Source organism: Poromitra crassiceps, assembly GCF_964638095.1.
Source record: "Poromitra crassiceps genome assembly, contig: HAP1_SCAFFOLD_85, whole genome shotgun sequence".
Lineage (NCBI taxonomy): Eukaryota > Metazoa > Chordata > Actinopteri > Beryciformes > Melamphaidae > Poromitra > Poromitra crassiceps.
The window spans coordinates 184,982-195,045 of record NW_028152246.1 but is presented as its reverse complement, the minus strand read 5'-3'; the positions used below and the strand labels follow the sequence as shown (position 1 = coordinate 195,045).

General features: G+C 48.2%; 1 long non-coding RNA gene across 1 annotated transcript; it reads left to right on the top strand.

Annotated features, from left to right (window-relative positions):
- Positions 1-352: 352 nt before the first annotated feature.
- Positions 353-2,189, top strand: LOC310800800. The gene is made up of 4 exons (XR_014553901.1): positions 353-457; positions 594-687; positions 793-944; positions 2,052-2,189. It is a non-coding gene; the product is annotated as an uncharacterized lncRNA (long non-coding RNA).
- The last annotated feature ends 7,875 nt before the right edge of the window (positions 2,190-10,064 follow it).

Sequence of the window (10,064 nt, the reverse complement as noted above, 5' to 3'; positions counted from 1 at the left end):
GCGCTAAATTAACGGCAGGTCGGAAGATAGGAGTACGCCGGTATTTAGCGCAGACACGCCCACTTTGGCGCATTCAGGGACTCCGCCACGCCCATTCGGCCTAAAGCGCATTTGGCAGCCTAAAGCCTATTGCTATTTTCCCGAAACAGGCGCTAGGCACGTTTTTTTGCGGTTAAGGCCCGTAATAGCGCCGATGGCCTGTGGGAGAATAGGGCCCTAAATGCCTGTCTATGCCTGTGTTTCTGTTTGTATGTTTTTAGTATCTAATGTATGTTTGTTTATTGCTGTAAGTATAATTTAGTCTACTGTACATAATTTCAGATGTCATTACGAAACAACAAGGCTATGGCAGGTGACACTGAGTGGCTCTCTACTGGGGTGTCTGGTATGGCCATCCAGTGAGGGAAACATACCTGCTCCTTGCCCAAAAAAAAAGAGATGGCATGACCTTTATAAGGTAAGATTATATGGCTTATCCATGTTCAAGTTAACAACATGACCCTAACACAATACACTGTAACATCAGGTACAGTATGTGATGGTACATGTATGCAAGTCCAGTTAAGTTACCGTATGTGCATTGTGTGTTTCAGACTGCCACAGCCAGGTATCTGCACAGCTCAGGGATTACTGAAGTATCCCAGCAAGATGGAGCAAGGTGACCCTCTACTCCAAGCAGGGCTTCAGGTATGACCTCACCTTCACCCACTCATGCCTCCTTGGCCAACAAGGTGAAATAGTCATATTTAATTTCACTGGGACTTATTTTTCCCTCTGTGTATCTTTCTCAAGGTGAGCGCCTACACTCCAGACAGCGTGTCCCAGGCATTGGAGTATCTGAAGGAGCTCCTGCTCGTCATCCAGCAGCACACCACATCTTGTCTGCACAGGCACACATCCCACCTGCTACAGCGAGCGTGGACCAGCCTGCACGACTCCTGACAGTGAGTACCTGATTGTGTCTCCTGTCCAGATTGTGTTAAAAACGTTTTAACAACCTCACACAGACAAGACTCAAGTCATTACTATTGCTTCAGACAAAATCATTTCCAAGGTTGTTCAGTGTTTAACTGTATGGTCTAATCTTAGAAATATTGGTGTTATTTTGATCAGGCTATGTCCTTTGATCAAGTTAAGTCATTGTTCTGTACATGCCACCCCTCCCCCCCCCATTTTAGAAACAAACACTCAGGTCTGTTGTGTCACACAGATTATTATTGATGCCTTTTGTATCATCCCACCTGGAGTACTGTAATTCCCTTTTGACATGCCTCACCGGTCCCTGGACTGTCTACAAATGGTCCAGTACACTGCTGTTGACTAAGGCCGCATGCCCACAGGGATTGTTTTTTTGTTTTTTGTTTTTTTTTCCCAGGTCAGAATGCTTTGGAAATCATGTCCAGAGTGCTTCCAACGTGCACAGACACAGCATTTATTTGTTGCTGCTGAAAAAAATTGACATTGATGAGTAGCCTGCCTCTCCAAAAGTGTAACTTTTCTCTGCTTGAGGCGCCCAGACCACCCTGCCCAAAAACACTAGCCATCGAGAGCGTTTAAACACCAGGTGCGGTGCTGGGAAGAGGAGCGCTCCTAGAGCGTCCTTACCATAGAGAATGAATTGCAGAAAGGCGCTGGCAGCTCAAACAGACGTTCCCTGTGGACACAGCTGCTTAGTCCAGCACGACATGTCACATCACATCCATCTTAGCTTCCTTACATTGGCTTCCATCAAGTTTAAGGTTCTTGTAATCACTTATAAAGCCCTGCATGGTCAGGCACCTGTGTAAATCTGTGACCTGATCCATCCCTACATCACCAGTCAATGTGACTGCTCTGTGAAAGGTGCTATATAAATAAACGTTACTTTCTTAGTTAATTGCTTACTTACTTAGCTGGATTCAATTTACACCTGGCATTAAAACAGGTCCAGGATCTACATCAAAAATGTGATTCATCCTGTTTAATCCATGCCAACTATGTCTCTTTTCATCTATCATCTACAACGTGTATCTATCAGTCTGATGTGTCCCATGTTTGTGTTTACCCTACAGTGGTGAAGTGTCAGTGTGGTGTCTGCAGAGCCTGCTCGCCTCCAACACAACCCACCATCATCAAGACCTGGACCCAGGAGCTGCTGACGCCAGCATGATGGCAGTGTACAGATGCCAGCTTTTTGCACACCACACACACTCGACACTGATCTACACAAAGTTACACTCACCACACACACTCGACACTGATCTACACAAAGTTACGCTCACACTGACCCTTTCTGATGCTGCCATTTGGTTGTGTCAGCTCCTGCTCTCTAGCTGTGATTGGACACTCTGGGGTCAGACAAGTGAACTCTCATTCAAAGGACCATCTCTGTCTCTTTTCTTCCTTTTCTTCTATTCATTGCTGTTTATTATTATTCATTGTCCACTGTGTTCTTTATTTGATTTAGATTGCACATTGTCTAATCGTTTTGTTTTTGTGTATTCTCTCTTCGTGTCTTTGATAATACCATGATATTTAAATCTACTACATAATACATTATAGCCAATACGTTTTATACTTGACTGAATGACCAATAAAGTGCTCAAATCAGTTATCACTCATTCAATCATTACTTTCAACTTTTCTTTAGGGCATTACCCACTTTTGAGATAGCCTAAAAAAACTAAATATTTAAAGTGCATACTTTCTTTCCCTATTACAATAATAAAGACCCAGTTTTAAAACCATGCATTGCATATTTACCAACATGCTTGAGGTGGGATTGTAAACCTGTCTCTTCCATTTTACACAAGTAGCGTGATGGTGCATTAAAAGTTGATCAAAATCACATTATAGTTTAATTAGATTTGAGTTGCAGCACATTGACATCGTTTCAGAGCACCAAGGCAATAACTGAATGACATTGGACAAAATTCAAGTAAGTCCACAGCTGGATTCGAACCTGCGTCCTCCCAATTTTTCTTCCTTTTCCTCCCCCTTTTCCCCCCCTTCTTCCCCCTTTCTCCCCTTTCCCCCCCCTTCTTTACGGACTAATGTTCCCCAGCCTTTGCGGAGCTCGTAGAGCGCAGGGCTTGAACCTTGGAGAACGGGGTTCGAATCCCGTGTGCGCTGCTAATTCTTTTATTTAAGATCCTACATATAGGTACATATATGTACATATAGGTTTCCCATATATGGTGCATACATAAAATTGGCCGATTTCCTATATTATATGTACATATAGGTACATATATGTACCTATACATATAGGTACATATATGTACATATAATATAGGAAATCGGCCAATTTTATGTATGCACCATATATGGGAAAACTATATGTGGCCCTATATTAAAACATATAGGGTACATATAGATTCTTTCCGTGTGGGAATTTATTAGTAATGCCTGGGAAAGAAGAAAAAATATGCTGTTTGTAGATGTAAGGCAGTAGCCTGAATTAGACACCAGGTGTCGTCGTTACGTTGTTATTCCACGGAGAATTCCGCAAGTAGCGCTTTTTGTCCTTCACGCGACATCATAGTTTTGAAGTTCATTCCGTGCGGAAGTGACGTCTTTTTCATGTCCTCCTTGTAAGGTAAGCAGTGCTTATGTCGTCCTGAGTTATCTTAAAATATCCTCACTAAAACCACCCATCCAATTAATTTGTGTTACTTACGTGTGAGTTGAGATGTTTGTTTACATTTCGGCGGGCGGATTTCGGCAGACACTTGCGTTTATTGTGTAAATACTGGCCGCGATATTGACTAGCTTGCTGTGCACTAGCTCCCCCAGTCAGTGCAGTGTAAAGAGGACGTTTTTATTTAGTTAAGGCTGCTGTCTGGTTTTGTCATTTAATTTATTTCTACACTGAAACATGTTAAGAGAGAGTGCCCTATTTAATTGAAATGTGCAGTAATTGTTATATTCAAGTGTTATACATTTTGCACTATTGTTGGTACTGCAACATGTTTTGAGAGTTTACATGTCCTCCTTGTAAGGTGGTGAAGAAGCAGCAGAGAGCCATTAAACTGCATTGGTCTCAACCACAATCCAGAACGCCTGTGTCCCGTGCTCCTTCTCTCCGCACAACACCCCATGATCACACACACCATCAAACACAACGCAGAGTCCCAGGGTGTGTAGAGAGGCTCCAGCACGTGTGGGTTACATCTTTGGTGCCGTGACCCGGATTGCGGTGCTCCGAGACCGAAGAGAAAGACTGACTAACGGTGGCACCCCCAGCCATCCTACTGTATTGAACTGTATACAAATACCATCTGGGAGTAGTGTGGGACTGAACTACTATCTCCTGCAGAGTGGTGTTGGCAGTATATTCACCTTCCCCAACATATCCTTTGAAGGCAGTAATAAGCAATTTAGTTAGATTTTTTTTTCTTTCTTGTGAGTTAATACAGTAAACTGAACTGATACTTGGATGGTTAAATAATGAAAAGAATTGAAAATATATAAGGGGGAAAAAAAAAAAAAAAAAAAATTACTTTTCTAATTCTAATTTCCTAATTCATGATATTTGTGTTGGACATAGAGCTGTGTACTGAAACTGATTTAATTCAAGTGTAATCTAAGTTTGAGTTGAATGTTGATTGTGAACACATTTTCTTTGTTATACTTTTCTATAGTAGAAATAATAGTTCTACATACTCACAGCCAAACATATAACATCAACACATAAATTCATACATTTGTCTAAAGAAAAAAAAAAAAGAATTGGGGGGGAAAATGGAAGAATTTGAAATGATGAATGAATATGCCAAATCTCCATTGAAGACTGCAGGTCCCTCTGCTGTGATACCAGGCCTACAACCCTCCCCCGAGCCCGTAACAAGCCACAACTATGACTCTCCCAATAAAGCACAAACCCATGTTTGGATGGAGGGGGCAATGGCTGACACCGGCACAGTGAACCAGCAGCAATCAGTGAGGCCGAAGCTGACCAACCGTTTCGCCAGGTTCACTGACCCTCGACTGCAGTATCACACTCAAGGCCACCAGACCTGCGGGCAACCCGCAGACTCAGGACTGGGCACACAGCTCACCACACCTCCCCCAATGCTGTCACCTATGACTGACCACCGCGTTACCCCAGCTCATTTGTCTACAGTGCAAGGCTCTGGAGCTTCAATGCAGGTACCCTCACTCTGTTTTGACAGCAGCCCAGCCACGAGAGAAAGCTACCAGACAAACAGGTCAGCCTACAGCCTGCCAAGTACAACCCCTCCGGTGCCCCAGTCAACCGTGCAGAGAACAATTGCCTCTGCCCTCCCACCCCGAGCCAGTGTGCACGGGCCCACAGCCACCCTGCCAATTCAAAGCCTCCCACGCCCCCTATTCCCAGAAATGCAGACTGTGCAGCAGCCCACCATGAACTGTCCAGTTGCCTCCCCTTATCCAACTCAGGCTATGCAGCCTAGCTTCCAGGTACGTGGTGCACACATGGAGCCACAGGTCCACCCCAGCTATGCGTATTCCACACCCATGCCCCAGGCTGCCATGCCAAGGTTCCAAACACCACGAACAATGAACATTATGAATAACCCCCCTGCTGCTGGGCAGACCCTCCAAGGGTTAGAGTATGGACCAAGCCTCCAGTTGCATCAGTCACAAGCTGCTGTCCACTACTCTCATGACATGCCCCATGGTAAAGTGGCCCCCATGCCCCCATCTGCCACCAGTGTATGGGGCACCAACACAACTGCACCCATTCCTCAGAATGTTGAGTATGCAGCGTTCGATCACACAGCTCCCCCTTATGCCCCTGCTCCAGTACATCTACGGGCGCCTGCTTCACACCCTCAAGTCAGCATGTATCCCAAAGCCCTTCCACCACCCACCCCCTTCCCTCCATCCTCCTCCCCACACATGCTGTCACACCTGTCCGAGCCACCATTAAAGACTGCTGCCAGGCCTGTAGCCAACCCAAGCCTTCCTCTGGCTGCCTATGGTGGTTTCATGCAGACTCATCAGGTGAAAAATGTCCAAGTCTTCACTGGTAATGCTGATAGCAAGATGCTTGTAGAGGACTGGATTCGTGACATGCAGTATCTCCTGGAGGCAATAGAGCTCCCCACGCACCTCCGCTTCTCCACTGTTGTGCGACACCTGAGTGGTGAGGCCAGGAAGCTCGTTCTGAATCTGCCTCCCCATGACCAAACCCCTGAAAACGCATTTGAGGAACTGAGGGCGGAGTACAGTGACACACAAGGCTCCTTAGATCCACTGGCAGACTTCTATGAGCGCAGCCAGAGGTCAGGGGAGTCTGCATGCTCTTACGCTATAGCGCTGGAGGCAACATTGCGGGCTGTGGAAGAAAGTCAAAGAGGAGGCAGGTTTTTTCCTGACCACGATAGTAAACTCACCCGACAGTTCTTAAGAGGGCTTAATGACGAGGATGAGTATGCAAGGATTGCACCAATGAAGCCCAGGATGTTGAGCTTCCGAGAATTGCAAGCTGAGCTCAGAAATCTGACAAAAGAGACTAAGAAGTTCCAGTCACAACACAAGGCAAAGAAAACATATGCCCAGGTGCATGTCACCTCAGAGCCTGGTGCGAATGTCAAGACAGAAAGGGCAAAGCATACCTCAGAGTTGTCAGAGCTGACAGAGATGGTGAAGAAATTAGCTCTTAGCCAAGAGGAACAGATGGCCAAGTTGTCTCACCTTGAATCAAGAATTGCTGCTCCTCGCACCATTCCCCCCCCAAGAGTCCAGCCATCTCCTGGAAATGCAACCCAGAGTGCGAGTGTTACGTGCTACCGTTGTGGGAAGCAAGGACATATAGCTCGGGTCTGCAGAGCGGTGTTGCCGGATCCCGATCTGGCCTGGGCTCGCCAACCACAACCTACGACCCCTGCAGAGGGGAACACACCTCACTCAGCTCAGCCTTTAAACGCCTAGAGCCCGTGGTAACCGGGGCAACCATGGGCAAGCAGCAAGACCCCCCACTGCATGTGACAAAAACTGGTGATGGAGGAGGGGAAACCCCCTTGGTGGGTCCCAGGAACGAGGGGGAGGTGGAAGTCAATGGAATAAAGTGCAAGGCTCTCATTGACTCTGGCTCTCAGATAACCAGTATCACTCACGGATTCTGGAGCAACCACCCCGAACTCAATAAACGAAAGCTACAGTCCTCTAAAATACCCATAGAGGGTGCGGCAGGTCAGGGTGTGCCCTACCATGTTGTCCTGCACATTAACTTAAAAGTGCTGGGGAAAGAGTTCAAGACTGTGCCAGCCTTCGTCGTCCCTGATTCCGAGTATCGCTCCTCTGTCCCTTTGCTCGTGGGAACCAACGTCATTCGTGCCTCCAGGAGCCACCTCCAAGCAGCCTATGGCCAGCAATTCCTTCACCAGGTCAAGGAAAGCCATCCTGAGTGGTACACTGCTCTGCTGGAGATTGGGGGCACCGGACACAGTGGAACGGATGACATGGTGGGCCCTGCTGTATACACTGGCCGTAAAATACGCATCCCTGCGGGGAAAGAGATGGATTTAAGGTGTAAAATCAAAGCTGGCCCACAAAGAAAGACTTATACAGCTCTGATTGAAGGTGACCCTTGCCGCCAGCTTCCCCAAGACCTCTTAGTTGCCAAGGTTCTAGCCGATGTAAAGAGAGGCGGTGCCCCTGTCCGAGTGATGAACCTGTCCCAGCATGCTATTACAATCAAGCCACACACACACCTAGCCAATGCTTTCCTGGTGGACAATGTTGTGGATTTTTCAGACAAAGAGCAGTGTGTTGATCACAGTGGTGGGAGCAAAGAGGCATGGCTGAGTCTGGATCAAGTGGTGGCAAGTGTTGGGGTGGACCTAAGTGGAGCGGCAGTGGAGAATGAGCACCAGCGCTCCCTGCTTAAAGATCTTGTGGAGAGGAATGTAGGTGTGTTTTCCCAGCATCCCCTGGACTATGGCCACACGAAAACAGTCCAACATGACATTCCCCTAATTGATTCTAAGCCCTTCCGGCTACCATATCGCAAGATACCCCCTTCACAGTGGCAAGATGTGAGGAAGATGCTGATGGAGATGGAAACAGCAGGGGTGATCAGGCCGAGTAAGAGTCCATACGCTTCACCAGTAGTGATCGTAACTAAGAAAGACGGGTCACTAAGGTTATGTGTCGATTACAGGAAGCTCAACTCCTACAGCACAAGAGACGCGTTTCCCCTGCCCAGAATAGAAGAGGCCCTGGAGGCTCTGGGGCAGGCAAAGTACTTCTCCACACTCGATCTCACATCTGGTTACTGGCAAGTGGAGGTGGCGGAGCACGACAAACACAAGACGGCCTTCAGCACTCCTATGGGGCTGTTTGAGGCCAACAGAATGCCCTTCGCCCTGCAGAACGCTCCGTCCACCTTTCAGAGACTCATGACCTGCTGCTTTGGGGATCTAAACTTCACCCACCTGCTGATCTATCTCGATGACCTCATCATTTTCTCCAAAACCTTTGATGAGCATCTGGAGAAGCTGCAGCTGGTGTTTGATCGCCTTCAGGAGCACGGATTGAAGTTAAAGCCCTCCAAGTGCCAGCTGGTGAGAGAGGAGGTGCAGTACTTGGGGCACTTGGTGTCTGCGGAGGGGGTCAGGACAGACCCAGAGAAGATCAGCAAGGTCAAGGAGTGGGTGAGGCCCACAAATCGGAAGGAAGTGCTGCAGTTCTTGGGTTTCACTGGATATTACAGGCGGTATGTTAGTGGCTACTCCATCTTAGCTGCTCCCTTATACCCTCTCACCACTGGTGACCCCAGAAGAAAGAAGAGAGGGGGGAGGAGAAGCCCGGGTTCTGACCCACCCTTTTTGTGGAATGATGAGTGCGAGAAGGGATTTCAGTCCCTAAAAGAAAAGCTGACGAGTGCTCCAGTGCTGGGCTATCCAGACTACAGCCTGCCGTTTGTGCTTCAGACTGATGCCTCAGGAGAAGGGCTTGGCGCAGTCTTGGTTCAAGTCCAGGAGGGAATCGAGAGAGTCATAGCCTATGCCAGCCGAGGCTTGACTCCAGCTGAGACCAGGTACCCGGCACACAAACTCGAATTCCTCGCCATGAAATGGGCAGTGACCCACAAATTCTATGACCATCTCTATGGGCGTAGATTCTCGGTACTGACAGACAACAACCCCCTGAAGTATGTGATGTCCTCAGCTAAGCTGGATGCTACAGGCCAGCGGTGGGTGTCTCGGCTGTCTGCATTTGATTTTGACATACAGTATCGAAGGGGGCGGAGTAACGCAAACGCTGATGCCCTTTCCCGTATGTCCAACCAAGAGGTCACCCAGGTCCTGCAAACCTGCCCTCAGTGGGCGAGGGCTAGCGGAGAGGAAAGACCCCCCCAAGAACGACAAAGCTCCCCAGGCGAGAACACCACTGCCTCAGAGGAACCCTCCACTCAAGAGCCTCGATCGCTCGGGTGTAGTGAGCCCTACAGGGATGTTGGAACAGAGTCGCTGCCTGCGATGACAAAACAGGAAATCCATGCGGGGCAGAAGGAGGACCCGGTGATTGGCACTGTCTTGCACTTTAAAAGCTTGAACCAAAAACCAAGCCGCAGCCAGAGGGTCAACGGTGGTGGGCAAGTGTGCCTTCTCCTAAAGGAGTGGAGGAGGTTACTGATAAGGGATGGTATCTTGTACCGCCGCATCCAAGACAGCCAAAGGGGAGTAGTGGAGCAGCTGGTATTGCCAGAGAGGCTGCACACTTCAGTCAAGACTGCTCTTCATGACGACTCAGGGCACTTAGGATTTGAGAGGACTTTGCACATGATAAGGGAGAGATTTTACTGGCCAAGAATGTTCCAGGGAATCAAGGCTTGGTGCGAGCAGTGCGAGAGGTGCTGCCTCAGAAAGACCCCAACCGCAGGCCTCAGGGCTCCCCTGGTCAGTATCCACAGCAGTGCCCCCATGGAGCTCGTGTGTGTGGACTTTTTGACTCTGGAGAAGTCAAAGGGTGGCATAGAAAATGTGCTCATTGTAACGGACCACTTTTCCCGCTACGCCCAAGCCTACCCCACTAAAGACCAAAAGGCCTGCACAGTGGCTAAGGTACTGTGGAAAAACTTCTTCTGCCGGTTT